This window comes from Lycorma delicatula, chromosome 4 (genome assembly GCF_047948215.1).
Source record: "Lycorma delicatula isolate Av1 chromosome 4, ASM4794821v1, whole genome shotgun sequence".
NCBI lineage: Eukaryota > Metazoa > Arthropoda > Insecta > Hemiptera > Fulgoridae > Lycorma > Lycorma delicatula.
In genome coordinates this window covers 189,264,998-189,281,627 of record NC_134458.1, presented here as the reverse complement: position 1 = coordinate 189,281,627, position 16,630 = coordinate 189,264,998, and the positions used below count along the sequence as shown (strand labels likewise).

The 16,630-nt window shown below is 30.3% G+C and overlaps 1 protein-coding gene across 1 annotated transcript in view; it reads right to left on the bottom strand.

Annotated features, from left to right (window-relative positions):
• The window catches only part of LOC142322996 (uncharacterized), a 1,447,060-nt gene that overhangs the window by 110,399 nt on the left and 1,320,031 nt on the right, over window positions 1-16,630 (bottom strand). The window lies entirely within an intron of this gene.

Genomic DNA, 16,630 nt, shown 5'->3' with positions numbered 1-16,630 from the left:
TATTGAAAAACCTAATAATGGAAATAAATTTATTTATTTATTTATTCAGTGCTCAAACATTATCGTGAAGTTTTCCACTAAAACTAACTATCAGACGTAGTTTTATAATAATTTAAAATTATACAATTTTTAGTCGGATTCAATTCACAATGGTGGCTTTTTGATTATATATTATAATATCCTTTAGAGAAAATAGATAACTTTACGCTGGTGTTCTGCGAGACAGTCATGGTCTATAATTTTTCTTAATTCTGCCACAGTTTCCTTACCTAGATGTTCAGGAAGTATAATAAATTTTTCTCCTTTAATAATATTTTTTCTATTCCCCTACCTTACGTCATCAAACGTTAATAATTTTCTTTTTTTTATAAATTTATTATTAATACACCGCTTCATGGAATGTTAAGGTAATTTTAGTGTTAATAATAAAGTGATTTTATTCTCTTCTTTGCTGTAGTATCTATCATATCATTTCCATGTGCGATATCATCTCTATTTGCGATAGTAGCCACCGAATGACAAGTTCCACAATTACAATTATGGAGGGAGATGGGAAATCTTATTTCCTTCATTGTAGGCGTTTATTAGTCTTGAAGCAAACTCATGGAATAAATTTGCACAATCAGAATCACAAAATATAACAATTCTTTTGTTCTTATATCACCTTGAAACTTGTTTTAGAAATAAAATTTATTGCTAAAATAGATGTGATATGACAAACACTATAGTTATTTACACAGAAATAACATTTTGAATTTCACATATCACAGTACTTTTGTGGTAATTTTTTGTTATAAGTTGAAGAAAAATACAAGATTAAGTATATTTATACGAGGGTCGTTCGGAAAGTTATCGGCCTGACAAAGAAAATACTAGATTTTTCAGAAATCTTTATTTTTTATTTTCCAACGCAATTGCTTTGCAATTCGATACATCTAATCCAACAATTTTCTCGCTGTTATTGTACGGGGTTCCTGTGTGGGGCAGAGCCTTAGAAGTGGAGCGCAACAGACAAATACTCGAGGGGGTGCAGAGGAGTATTGCTCTTAAGACCATCTCGGCGTACGCCTCTGTATCAACGGAGGCGGTAATGGTTGTGGCGGGAATTCCGCCTCTGCAACAACTAGCCAAACAACGTGCCCTAAGATATAACGGCGAATTAAGAGAGGAAGCACAGGCTGTTTTAATGTTCGATTGGCAACGCAGATGGAATGTGTCCACATCGGCTGATACCTCGGATCGAGGTCTGGGTCGGGAGGAGGTTTGGTGAGACCAACTTCTGGCTCACACAGTTCTTGACAGGGCATGGGGTCTTTAGGAGCTACCTGTACGGCCGGAGGAGAGCGGAGAATAACAACTGCCCTTATTGTGGGGATCGACACACCCGAGCACGTGGTCTGGCTGCCCGCCCTCGTAGTTAGAGGCGAAGGCACTTCCTGGAGCTGTGTGAAGCTTTAATGCGTATTCAGCTCCGGGAAGCAGGGGGAAAAAGATCCAACAATTTTGAAAATTTTTAATACCCTGAGTATAATGCGATTTCTACAATTCTGCAAAATAAGCAGTTTCTCAGTTTTGACCTCACTTTGTTTGAAGTGAGTCTTTGTCACATTTCTTTAAGTTTGGTATGAGAAGTGATCACTGTGAGTCAAATCCGGTGAATGCGGCGCATGTGGTTGCACTTCGTAGCGTAGATGGTGGAGTTTTGCAGCAACAATCAGAAATATGTATGCAGTCGCATTAGCGAGGTGAAACAGCACTTTATATTTTGGCCAGATATGAAAGCTTAGCCTGAATAGCACCCGTCATTCCGTCCAACAGTGAAGTGCAATACTCCCCGGGGATGGTCCTGTGTTTTTCATGCGTACATATCCCTAAAAACGTTTCCTGCGTACGGAACCGTTTTTGCGTTCAAAACTTTCACTTGCTCCAAAGTACAAATGTTCAAAAAGTAACGCAAACTTAAGGAAAACTTTTCCCTCTTTTGCTACCGGTTTAATTTTGGAAAATTGAGGAAAAATGGGTTACACAATGCAGCAGAGAATATTCTTTGTCTCCCAGTACGTTAGATTAAGCATCATAATTATTTTCATATTATTATAACACTTCATTTTAATATAAAAAAAAAACATTTGATTTTTGGCGGGCTGTACGTTCAGATTCACGTATCATTTCCTATTATTTACAATCAAAGAAACTGACTGCCTTCCTCTTATTCATTAAAGTATATAAATTGTTACAACTCAGTTGGCTTAAGTGACCAGCTGATATTTAGTCAGCTGGCTAATAATTACATTATTAATTATATTATTTAGTCAAAATTTACCTTTCATACAATTAACATATACATTCAGAAAATTACTTATAATATTCAACAATGTATAGACAAATTAATCATTTATGTATTCATGTACATTTATATATAATCTTTGTATCAATCATTCATTAAAACATTAAAGGATCCTACATAAATACAAGTGAACATTGTGTATATTTATTTAGTGTTTGAACCAGCACCGTTTAATACTAATCGAACAGAGTTCGAATCTCGATCAGGCATGGGATTATTCAAACGCTACAAAATTTTCATTTAACAATCCCACGCACAAGCCTCGAGATTAAATGGTGAATAATCATCAAAAAAACAAAAAAAACAAAAATGCACGGATAAAATTCAGAACCTGGTTCTAAAAATTGTTTAAAAAGAGAATAATGAGAAAAAATCTCCGGAGTAAAAAAAAGAGATTTAATATGTTTTAAATATGCTGAAAATCAAAATAAAATATTTATTTTATATAAAATATGTTTTATCCAACTTTTATAGAATACTATTAAGACTGAAACTTAACATTTCTGTATACTTTATATAAAGTTATTTATTTTTATTTTGTATCCCTAATTTTATTTTATTATTATAGATGTTTTTGTTTTTATGACATTGAAGATTTAATAGATTTGAAGTTAAATTACGGTAAACAGCTACGTTTCATGTATATAGTATAAATGTTCGTAAAATACGTGTGTGAAGTGAATTTATGGGTGCATATACTTATATGAGGGTATATATATATATATATATATGTATATAGAATGTACGAAGAGGGCATATTATTTGAGTATAAGAAAGAGCGATTTGGTTGTAGCATTTAGGAGGAAGAGTAACAAAAGAGGATAATCTTCTACATGACTATATATTCACGCGCCATGAAATTTTGTTGCAACCAGTTTCTTAAATTATAATTTCTCGACCTGAATTTTTTTTCAAATACGGTCTAAATTATAAGATATATTTTTATCGCATAATTTATATAAAAGTGTAATATATTTTGTAGTCATTATGAAAAATCCTTCCAGGTTATTTTAAATACTTTTTGAAATGCAAAAAAAATAAATCTTCTTTTTTTTTTGTTTTTTTTTTTTTTATTTAAATGAATTTATTAATTACTTTTTACTACCTTGTACGAAGTAAAGGAAATACTGTGTTTTTTTTGTCTTCAGTCATTTGACTGGTTTGATGCAGCTCTCCAAGATTCCCTATCTAGTGCTAGTCGTTTCATTTCAGTATACCCTCTACATCCTACATCCCCAACAATTTGTTTTACATATTCCAAACGTGGCCTGCCTACACAATTTTTTCCTTCTACCTGTCCTTCCAATATTAAAGCGACTATTCCAGGATGCCTTAGTATGTGGCCTATAAGTCTGTCTCTTCTTTTAACTATATTTTTCCAAATGCTTCTTTCTTCATCTATTTGCCGCAATACCTCTTCATTTGTCACTTTATCCACCCATCTGATTTTTAACATTCTCCTATAGCACCACATTTCAAAAGCTTCTAATCTTTTCTTCTCAGATACTCCGATCGTCCAAGTTTCACTTCCATATAAAGCGACACTCCAAACATATACTTTCAAAAATATTTTTCTGACATTTAAAATAATTTTTGATGTAAACAAATTATATTTCATACTGAAGGCTCGTTTCGCTTGTGCTATTCGACATTTTATATCGCTCCTGCTTCGTCCATCTTTATTAATTCTACTTCCCAAATAACAAAATTCTTCTACCTCCATAATCTTTTCTCCTATTTTCACATTCAGTGGTCCATCTTTGTTATTTCTACTACATTTCATTACTTTTGTTTTGTTCTTGTTTATTTTCATGCGATAGTTCTTGCGTAGGACTTCATCTATGCCGTTCATTGTTTCTTCTAAATCCTTTTTACTCTCGGCTAGAATTACTATATCATCAGCAAATCGTAGCATCTTTACCTTTTCACCTTGTACTGTGATCGCGAAAAATTTCGGTTTCCAGATTTGAACGGAAATATCCATTTTGACCATCCCTGAATCCATTTTGACTGGTTTCGGCGTGACATCTGTAGGTATGTATGTATGTACATACGTACGTACGCATGTATCTCGCATAATTAAAAAAAGATTAGCCGTAGGATGTTGAAATTTTCGATTTAGGAATATTGTAACCTGGAATTGTGCACCTCCCATTTTGATTACAATCGACTGAACCAAAAGTGCCCAAAAAAGTCCAAAATCCAATTTTTTTAAGTTTTTCTTAACTGCAGTAATAAGCCCTCATTTGAGAGCTTCTCAACTATACATCACAAGTGGTATTTATTTTCATCGGTTCCAGAGTTATAGCCAAATAAAATTTTAATTAATGAAATATTTGGATGTTAGGGGAAGGCACATCGGTTTGAATCAAACTTCATCTCTTTTTTTTAACTTTTTTTAATTGCAATATATATTGATTTATTAATAATTATTAACCCCTCACTGTAAAAAAAAATTACGACGAATAATAATTCAAAAATTACAATAAAAAGAAAAAATATCAGAAGTTTTTAATGAAATAAAATTATATGTACTTTTCATTTAAAAAAAAAAAAGTGTAAATGTAATTTAATAGGCGTACAAGGAAGTCATGTGTTGTCCATATCAGATTTTTAATGAGTGCAATTAGATTTTCTTGTAAGTAATTGAGTGTACCTATTCAATCGGCCTCACAAAACCAGCGAATATACGTTTGAATTTTATGTCGTACTCTTAACACCACTTTGCTGTTAAATCCAGCCATATTATGTAGTGATTTGTGAGTTCATAACATACGCTAGCGGATATGTTTTACTACGTGTATAATAATTTCAGAAATACATACGTCTTAGTTCTAAAAAACCGAAATTAACTTTTGCCAGTTTCTGGTTGATTCTTAGTTACATGAAACAAACAAAAAATAAATAAATAAATAAACAGTTAAACCGATCGTTTACAATAATATTACATCAGAAAAAATTCGGTTTAGAAAAGAAATTATAGCAAATAGTGTGCCGGCCGTTGTCGATAATAAAATATGATAAACTGGAACATCCCACCACCGTGGAATTTATCAGGATGAATGAAGTAATCATTCTTTGAACTTTTTGCACCAGATTAATCCACAGTTTCTCATTAGTTAAAACTGTTACTACATATGTTAGGCTCCTATAAAATGTAAAATTTTACAGAGATTAGTTTACCGTATTGTATGATCGTGTAAATTTAAACTTAAAATCCTTTTACTTTCAATTCATGATTTAGTTTAATATGATTTAACGAGGGGAACCAGATTTGTAAGAAATTATTTTATAAGTAGCCTGATTTTATTTTTAATGTACTTAGATCTAATGAAGCACCATTTTATCTTCCTGGTCACGTAAAGAGGCACAGGTGTACTTGCTGGAATACAATTAACATCCAACAATGTGATTGAAACTCAACATAAACAACCTGGTTCTGTATTTGCTTGCCTGCCTTCCTGTACAGTAATTGGTTGCTACTTCTTTAACGAAACAATAATTGGTAAAAGTTAAACAGAAATTCTAATTATTAAATCGTTCAGGAAGTTAACAACTCTTTAAAATATTTATTTATTACGTGTATTTTATTTTTATTTTTTTATTTTTTATTTGAATATTATAATTTTGAAATAAATAAATAATTTAGATAGTAATATTTGTTATCTCAATATATCATACAGCAATATAATTGTAAACGAATGTATTAATAAATAATAAAATAACAATGCTTTATAGATTATGCCAAATTACAGAACAATAAATAAAGTTAAATGTGCGTATCAGTTAAATAAAATAATACTTATAATGTTTACGTATTAGTAAACATAATAATGATGAAAATAATAATGCTTGGCTTAAAACCGCATACACATTCATTTCACATATAGTAAAATAATGATTACGTAATTATATAATGCATAATGGTCATAAAGTTCACGTGTATCTTCTAAATATGTAAAAAAATCTCAATCAATACATTGAATGATTGAATAAATAATCTCTAGTGTTGTATCACACCTATGCAATGTATTGCACGTTGAAAATAAACGAGTAAATACTCTGGCGTCGTATGCACTTTGAATAAATGATAATAGTCTGGTGATGTATGTACCTTGAATAAATGATAAATAGTCTCTAATAAACCTTGGGACATTCCGCATACATAAATCGGGAAGTCCGCAAAGAATTTTAATGAAACGTGGGACATTCCGCATACATAAATCGGGAAGTCCGCATAGACTTTTAATGAAACGTAAGAAATTTCGCATACATAAATCGGGAAGTTCGCATAGAATTGTAATGAAACGTGGGATATTCAGCATGCATAAATCGGGAATGTCCCAAACCGTTCCTGTAGATAATGTTTCGTTTGAAGTAATTATATTCTACTAAAACTATACGGAAGAAATTTACAAACGGATAACCAGAATAACTTGCTTTACAAAATAAAATTCTTATCTCGAATTCGGTGAATTTAGAGAAAAAGGGAAAATCAGTGCATACACAGCGGGTTCGGAAAGTTAATGTGCACTGGAATTATGGAAGCGTACTGACGAAAATTTTTTAATTATTATTACTTTCAATTTTTATTTCATTATTTTATAGAAACTGATATTACAATAATTGGAATAATTTATAAAAGGTGTTTAAAATGACCTCCTCCAATGTCAATACAACACTGTACAAGTTTCAATTTGTTTTCGAACTCTTCAGCTGATGTACTGGAATGTGTCGTTCGTATGCCGTTATTGTGGTTTTCAGTTCATCAATCGTGCATGGTCTATTGCAATACACTGTTTGTTTCGCTGCCCCTCATAGGAAGTAATCTGGGGGAATCAGATCCGGCGATCTTGCAGGCCACAAACCCCTCGAAATGATTTGTTCACCGAAGGCATTTCGTAAAACGTCATTGATCTGTTTATGCGTGCCATTTTCTTGGAACCAACCGTGACTAATTTCCACTTCTGTTAACTGACTAATGAACTTTGTTAAAACAGCGCAATAACGATCACTAGTAACTTTATCTTCAAAAAAGATTGGATCCACAATGCGCCTTCTACTTACATCGACCCAGACTCCAATTTTCGCTTCGTGTAAAGCTTTTTCGTGTAATTTACAAGGGTTAGTTGTCGACTATAGTCTTGTATTTTGTGAATTAATACACCCTCTCAGATGAAACCACGTTTGATCTGTAAAAAAATATAATGTCGAGGATACCTACGAAATTTTAGTCGATAAAATGTTTAAACCGCTGACAGTAATTTAGTCTTTCGGCACGATCTGTATGTAGGTTTCAGTTCTTGAACACAAAAGTTTCAGTTCTTTTTTTACAGCTTTATGTGCGGTAGCAAGTCCAATATCTTGCTGCTGTGCTAACTTACGCATTGACTTTGATCGACTTTCGGCCACAGCATCCGACATATCAAGCAGCTTTTGTTCGTTTAGTTTAGGTAGTCTTCCACTTCGATCAGCGTCTTCAATAAGGCCTGGGAGCTTGACATTTTTTTATAAGAGTTCGAACTGCATTTCGGTGAGGAACATGAGTATTTGGACATTTTTCAGAAAACTTGCGCTTCACTAAATCAGTATACTTGTAATCTTCAGCAACGACGTGTTCAACGAAAAAAATGTGTTTCTCTACCGAAAGTACCAATTTGCAACTAATAATTGCGATAAACGAAACAAGACAAAACGAAAACTTAAAAACTGACGTCTTCGTTTATAGTCGAGCAACGCCCAACGAACCCCTAGGGCAACCAACCTAATGCCGAAAGAACAGAACGCTCACATAATTCTAAAGCGTACTGCTCATCGACTTTCCAAACGCACTGTACTTATAACTGGAATCTACATAGATATAATAAATATTTAACAATGACAGCATACCTAATTATTATGGTTTGTATTTTGTTTTTATCTGATAGTACATTCGTTTTTATATTTGCACGTATGAGCAGATATATTGTTTTCATTTGCAAACAAATAAAAATGGTCTCAGATTTTAACAATGATCATAATTAATAAGTTTACGAGCGAAGGACCAAGGACACGTCACTACAGTATCTATTTTTTACATCTTCAAAACGAGGACCTATTTTTATCTTACTTATTTTTAGGGAAAAATCAAATTTCAATCGTCTACTTTCGGCATAATAAGAATTTTTTTCAATTTCAATAGCTTTTTTGATGCGTAGTATTTCAGTTTATTCCTTAGTAAGATGAGAAAAACAAATTGCAACATGTTGTTAATTATAAATCTGATAATCACGTTTTTTTTAAAATTTATAATAAACATTTTTATAAAAGAATTTTTACTCATTTTAAGAAAGGAAGCAAATTATTATTTATATAATAAAGGTCTAATGATATCCTGTGTCAAATAAGAAAATATGTACAGATCTGTACTAGAGATTTAGTAAAGTACAGGTGAAAACGAAGGGGAGTTTAGAAGGTAAGGTATGTACACATTATATTAATTAATTACAAACAAGAGAAACAGATATGGAACACTTTGACAATAAACAATGATATACAAACAAAGATAGTACAAGGTGATAAACAAATTCCACATTTATGTATCCATTTGTTTGCGAGTGTAAGGTATATGAGCACGGGAAGTAGAAAACGAACGATAGATAGGTTTCATTCTGTACCTTGTCTTATAAGGAAAATATTTGTCTACTGTCACACCAATCACAAAACAAGTGACATGTTTGAATGTAGTTAACGATAGATTGGATCACAGAAAATTCAAGATACCAATAATAACAAAATAATAATTTTACGAATAAATATGAATATGTAAGTATAAAAAATAAATAATAAAAACATATGGATAAATAATAATACGAATATACGGAAACAAATCTTAAATAATTTTAGCTATTAATACTGACATTAATGTTAGTATAATTGCGATATTATTTTATTTAAACAAAGGAAATTATAAGTTTTAATTGATATATTCCAGTAATATTACAGAATGTGTACATGAAAAAAATATTGGTTAGATATCTTAACTTTTAAAAATTTTTAATGTAAAAAATGTTATTACTGGTAAAATCACTTCCTAAAATCTGAAACGTATACGACTAAAAATTACGTATTGTTTTATGGAATAGGAAATAAATAGTTTTTATTCCTAATAAATATTTTAGATCGAGAATTTTATATATATATAAGAATTTAGTATCATTTACTAAATTAAAAATGTATAAAATTAAATACAGAAAAGTAAATATTTTACAAAAAATAAAGCGTTTTCTGAAATAGTTAATGGTTTTTTAATTAAATAACATATTTAACTGACATTTTAAAATTTTTTTAATGATATTTTTAAATGGAGCTACAATTCGCATTTTTTAACCAAGTTATGAAATTATTCATTTCCATTTGAATAAGAACCGAGAAAAATTAAACGCAAAATTAAAAACCAAATTCTACGATATTTTATTGTTATTATTATTCTTTTATGAGACTATTTTTTTTTTGTTCCAGTATATTTACAATCTTCTCCTAAGTGGAACTATATGTAAATCGTTCGATAATAAGCACATGATGTATAGGTCTTAAGGAACTCCCACAATAAGTCAACCCATAACGAAAGTTATCAGTAAGTAGTAATCTTAAAGTTTATTAAAAAAAATATTTCTGCCAACACTTCATAGTCCATAAAAACAAAATATTAACAAATAAAAACCAATACACAAGTAAATAGTCGATAAAAAACCAAACAAATAATCAAGCGATAGCTGGTCAAACAAACAGCAAAAAAACTGAAAAATTATAAATAAAAAGAAATTAACAGTATGAGTTATACATAAAGTAGCTATAATTCGAACTTTTTAAAACACAGCTAAGGTCGATTTGAGATATTTTTTAAAACTCAAGGATCCCCTATTTGTTTGGTTTCCTAATAAAAACGTATCAAATGATTTATTATCTTGTTTTCTGGCATAAATTCTATTTTATTAAATAATCTAATTAGATTTTTTTTTCTTTCATCAAATTTTGTTAAATTTTTTTGTTGTAAATTTTACATTTTCCCTATTTTTTACAACAGAAGGTTGTTATTTTTACTATATTCTTACTGACTGCAATCGATTCATTTACCAACAAAATATCTATATATAACAAGTCGTGAATTCACTTATAATTAACGTCCAGCAAAAACTAGTGAAAATAAATTGGTGAAAATTTGTATACACATTCTTCTTATGGTGTAAGTGAATACTAAGAAAGGATGTTTGAAATTCTGAGTTTAAAGGATTAAAATGGAGTAACAATGAAATTTTTTATTTTAATTTAGTAACAAATGTACAGATATTAACTTGCTTTTTGAATGTGTAACCTTCATGTGAATATCGAAAAACAGATTTCAAGATTTTCTGAAATTCGACCTCGAAAGGGGAGAAGAAAGGTAAAAAGATTTTAAAAATGATTGCAAATTTTCCCGATTCAATTATACAAAACGAGATATCCGTAGATCTGGGCTTGCAAATACTCTTCAGATAAATGTCTAAAAACCATTTTCGGGTTTTTTAATTTCGATTTTTAAGAGGTGCGACGATATACAGGGCAGCGGCTCAACCGACAACATAGCCGCTGTCACCGTTATTGTCTGCATGACGCGACTGCACCTGCGCCCGGTTACTTGACTAAAAAACATAAAATAAAAAAAAAAAAAAAATTGATCGCGAAACGCAAGTAACCATGTACAGAGGGCGAAGTCGCGACGGGGATACTAATATTAAGTAAAATATTTAATGTAAAATTCGAAAAAAAAATCGTATTATTTCTGAGGGTGGATGTATTAGACTGATGGACTACATTTAATATTGTAGAAATAATATTTTATAAGTTTTTCAGTTACTGACAGAAGTAGTAGTTTGTAGCCAAACAGATTAAAAAGCTTTAAGTTAAGTAAAATCAATATATTCTTTCAAAAACATATGCCGGAGGTTGTTGTTCATCTTATTACGGCCGGCCAATATGTGTATAATGGTTAGTTAACAATAATGTATAATGACTGACTTTATCAGCCGGTCGTGGGTTAGATTCTCGGCAAGAGTATTTTTTCCTATCATTTCATCTACCTGTCCATCCTCGTTAAAATACATTTATAGGATATATACAAGATTGTAATACTAAAAACGGAATATTATTTAAAGACTTTTAAATTTTAACTTAAAAAATGTTTTTATTAAAAATAGTATATATATATTTCTAATGAACCGATATCAAGGATTGGTTTTAAATTTAGAGGAAGTTATGAGAGTAAGTCTTTCCGTAAAAATTATATGAAAGATTTTTTAAATAAAGATTTTACATAATCTGTACAGAAATTAAAAAAAATTAAATTTTTGTATTTTTTATTTTTGAAAAGACGGGCATCGACTGCTTTGGTCATTCTGTCCTATCAGAATGGAAATTTTGAAATCCATTTCTTTAAATATCAATTTCTGAAATCAGCATAATTGGTTGTTTTATATTGTACCACCGGCGTATAAATGACCTCTGTGGCGCGAGTGGTAGCGTCTCGGTCATTCCCGGAGGTCCCGGGTTCGAATCCCGGTCAGTCAAAATTTTTTATAAATTTTATTTTATAGAACATAAATTTTTCTTTCTTTTGTTATGCATCTTGTACTAATTTTTGTTACTACTTTTTTTGAAAAGGAATTTCAATATTTAATTTAAATTATGTTTTCACGTTAATATTTATAAATTTATTATATTTATTATTAACAATCTTCAAATGTATTAATTATAATTTTCATTAATTAAATGAAGACTGTTCAAGTATAATATTTCATTGAAATTCTCTTTTCAAGCATTTTTACTTGATATTAAATTTTATGAGTTTTAAAGAAAAAAAATCGGATTTTTGGTAATACAGCTTTGGTTTACACTTTAGATTAGATTTTAATCGGAGAAATTTTAGAGATAAGTTTAATGAGATAAATATCCTCTCTTTTGAAAACGAGAAAAAACGGGTGAATAGAGCTCGTTTTATAAAAGTAGAACTTTTAAAAACCTAACAAACAATTCACTAGAGATGTGAAAAAAATCAATTAACAAATAAATTTTACAAAAAAAAAACTGTTTTTATACAAAGTCCTTCAGCAATACTTTTATTCCTGTATCTTTTAATACATTTCTTTGAAAAAGAAATGAGAAAATATTAAAATGAAACAATATCTTAAGGTTCTATTTTTTGTAATCTTAGTTTTAATTAGATCGGATTAAAAAAAAACACTAAAATGTTGACCTTACAAAAATACACTTATACGGAAATAATATTTTTTCATTTTTTCCTTTCAGTTTAGGAAACTTTTATTTTGTTAAAACTAATTATTTAGAGATTATTATTAAAAAAAAAAAAATACATATCAGCAGTTTGATTTTAAGGAAAAATAATATATTTTTATCATTTGATACTAGGTAAGTCAGCAACTTAAATTACACGAAAATGCAATAATGAATAAGTAATGAATAGCGGCAAATTAATTATCTAAACCTAATGTGATTTATCAGCTAGATTTTGTAGAATCTAGTCAGCGATTAAATTCTATCATTAGCTGTGAACGTTCAACCAACAATTAAAGTAGAATTCAATAAAGATCATTCCCACACGACGTTTAACACAAAATGTCTGATCAATGAAATGATGATGATGATGATGATGAACTAATCACGTTATTACCTAACAGCGCATCTGTTATCTTTATCTTTGTCAGTTCCATTTACACTCTCTTAATTTTGTAAACTATATCTGCTGAACTAGTGTTTCAGTACGACACTGACAATGTCATCTTAGAATAAGACTTTAATCATTAACACAGAATAGCTGTACACTACAAGGAACAATAGCATCATAGCAGATCGAGTTAAGTAGTACAAATTGCAGTATATATACCACACCAGCCATTTACACGTCGTTAATACATCACAGTACCTCTTACATTTTCATTGTTTGATCGCATAGGCAACGACCAACCAAACCCTGTCAAGTAATATCAAAATACAACAGACAACCCTCGTAGTCCTTTTCATTAGAATGTCATGATTTTATGTTTATATCATATGTACACACAAGGGCGCGCGCGCGCGCACACACACACACACACATCTTAATTACAACAATAGATGTGTGTCAAAAAGGGGACAGAAGGTTAGTGTTTGCTTCCTCATACGAAAGATTGACAGCGTTCGGAGCTAAAAAGATATGTTACATCTTAATTACATTGGTTCCTTGAAACTGTCACATGATCATCATTATATTACATTATTGCATTCTAATTAAAATTTTCTGGCATATCAATCAATAAATGTAACCAGATACAGGTACAAGAAGAAGGCACATCTGCTTTCTGCTTCCTACAAACCCCGATTGATCAATACTGCACAAACTTACAGAGATTTCCAAATTGTATGATTTATTTTTAAAAAATCAATACAATAAATAAGATCCAAAAGCAAGAGGACAATGATAGACCAAAAGTATAGAATCACACCTAATATAAAATAATATTTAAGAAATATAAAATATTATCTTTTTCAATAATTGAAACTTGTTTGCAGGTGCCACGTGATAGGGAATTACGAGTACATTTAATATAGTGGTGTATGTATAATTTTAGCGGTACGAAAATAATTTACTTTAGCGGGTTTCAAACGTCAGTGGAAAAAATGTATTTAGAATGACAAAAAAAAATTAATTTAAAAGAGAATTGTTTAAAAATATTGAGAAAAATAAAATTCAACTTATATTAAAGTAATGAAAAACGTTCCTTCTCTTTGGGTCCAGAATATAAATGCCAAAACTCCTTTAATATTAACAGCCCTTTAAACGATGAAGAAAGATATAAAAAACATATTTTTTAATAATAAAAATCTTAGTAGAAAAACAGAATAAATATTTTTAAAATTGGGGAATACATTTTAAGAATAATTTTTCTAAAAATATTCATATGTACTTTAAGCTTAACAAATTGGCTTAACTAACGTTTTCTCTGAATCTAACACCACCTTCAAAACAGAGTAAAATAATAAAAATAAAAATTTCAAAAAACATTTTCTGCATATTAGTTCCGGAAAATTAAAAAAAAAAATTGTAGACATATTTCTTGATAGCTCTATATATGAGGTATAAATTGAAAAAAGTTTAAACCGAAGGGAGATAGAACAAAATAACAAAAACATATATTTCAATTTTAAGAGATAGGGGTTGATTTAAAAAAAAAACATTTATTATTTAAATATGCATTATAAGTAACAAATTTGCTTTAATAAAGTTTTCTCTAAAATGCCTATGAAGAAAATCAAAATTTGTTTATTTGTAATATCTCCCCAATCCCTTAGAGATTTAAAAACAAATATTAATGCCCCACTTACAGAAATATTTTAATTATCTGTCTAGTTGATCCTGAGATGTTAGGCTAAAAGCAGTACAACACACATTAATGCATATGTTTTTCTGGTGTAGATGAACTAATTGGATCCTAAAACGTAAAAATTTGCAAAAAACCCAATATCCCATTTTTGACACATAACCGTTACTTTCCTCTTTAACATATTTATTCCTGCTATATTCACCGGAAAAGTAAATTATATTATATACTATACGAGTATGGACGTATATTAATTTCATAACTTTTATTAATTGTATGGTGATCTTGACCGACCCTATAATTTTTAGTCATTTTTAAGAATAATGACATCCGATTCCGGGCTTAGCAGGAAAAGTGAGGAATGAAGTGGATATTTCTCTTTCATAGTCAAATGATTGTATAACAACAGACCAAATCCATCGGGATGCAGCATATTTTCAGCTACGTAGTTGAAATCGCTACGTTCTTCGCAGTAAATACCACTAATGTACGGCGAATATTATTTAATTCAAATATTAGTAAGAACTAACAAAATAAATGCTTTGTAGCGGCAAAATATTACTTTATAAACACTTGTGCGTTAAATTTTTTTACAAATTATTGATAATTTAAAAAAAATAAGATTATTTCTTGTAAACAAACAGAATCATACTTTATTTTATTACAATAATTTAAGTATTTTAGTCATTAAAACATCTGGGAAATACGGGAACAGAGGTTGTACGCAAGAAATATCGATGGGGAAAAGTGATTTTTAAATTATAAAAGGATTACTGACATCAAGAAGGATTCGGAAAATAAACTGGGAAAGAAATCAATCAAATGTCTTTTAATGAAAATTTTATCATAGGAATTTGAATCTTGGAGGTTAGAAAAACGATATTGGTATAATATTTGGATATCGATAAAGTGTGACTCTAAGTGTATAGAAGAACTGATTTGAAATGGACGGAAAAAATGAAGAGTATGGCATTACTGAGAACCGAATTTTATAGAAATTTTAACGAAAAGGAAATCTTGGTCGGGGCATACTTCCATAGAAATTGCTATTTTAGAGAAAGAAGAAAGAAGGGAAAAGTGAAAGAAAGAGGAAGAAGTAGGATTAGGATGCTTACAAACACTAGAAAGAAACAAAGCTACAAGGAAATGCTGAATGATGCTGCAGGAGGAAAAAATGAAGGAAGTCGAACTTAAACATGACAAAAATAGATTCACTAAACAAGAATAATAATACTGTAAACAAATGATGCAGTTCGAAATTTGTGAAATGCGTTGATTTTAATTTTTATAAGACTTAACGGACACAATCTGTTCTGGCATCACGTAAGAACCAACCGACCGATTGCTTTCAAATTTTCAGGATGCAGTCGTGTTATCCCAGGGAAGGTGTTAAGCCCTATACCAAAGCCCCAACCTCCTTGAAAGTGAAGTTGTGAATTAAAGATATTCATTAAAAAAAAGAAGATTAATCCTTTTATTGCTTTATCATATTTCTGTCACCGTGGCAACAGATAAGTTATGAATTTTTCGTTATCAAAGATTTGTGTACCGTAGTTTCTATTATTCTGTCATTTGTAATTTAGTTTCTTTTTCAGGTTTCTATAAAGCTTCAATACCTTGAGTGTTATTTATCATTATTATTCTCATAACCATGAAGGTCGGGAATGGCGACTGAAGATAGCTCTGCGGTCCCGGGTAGACACTGCGTCGGCTCCAGAGATCGCCTGGGCCCCGGGTCAAGGGAGCGGAGCACCCCGGCTAGACGGTTGGGCGAGAAAAGCGAGCCTCGACCGGCTAGTATATATATATATATATAAAATACGAGCATTACATTTTAGTCTAGTTTTTTTAATATTTATATTTTTGAATTGTAAAGTTTTATTTTCTTGGT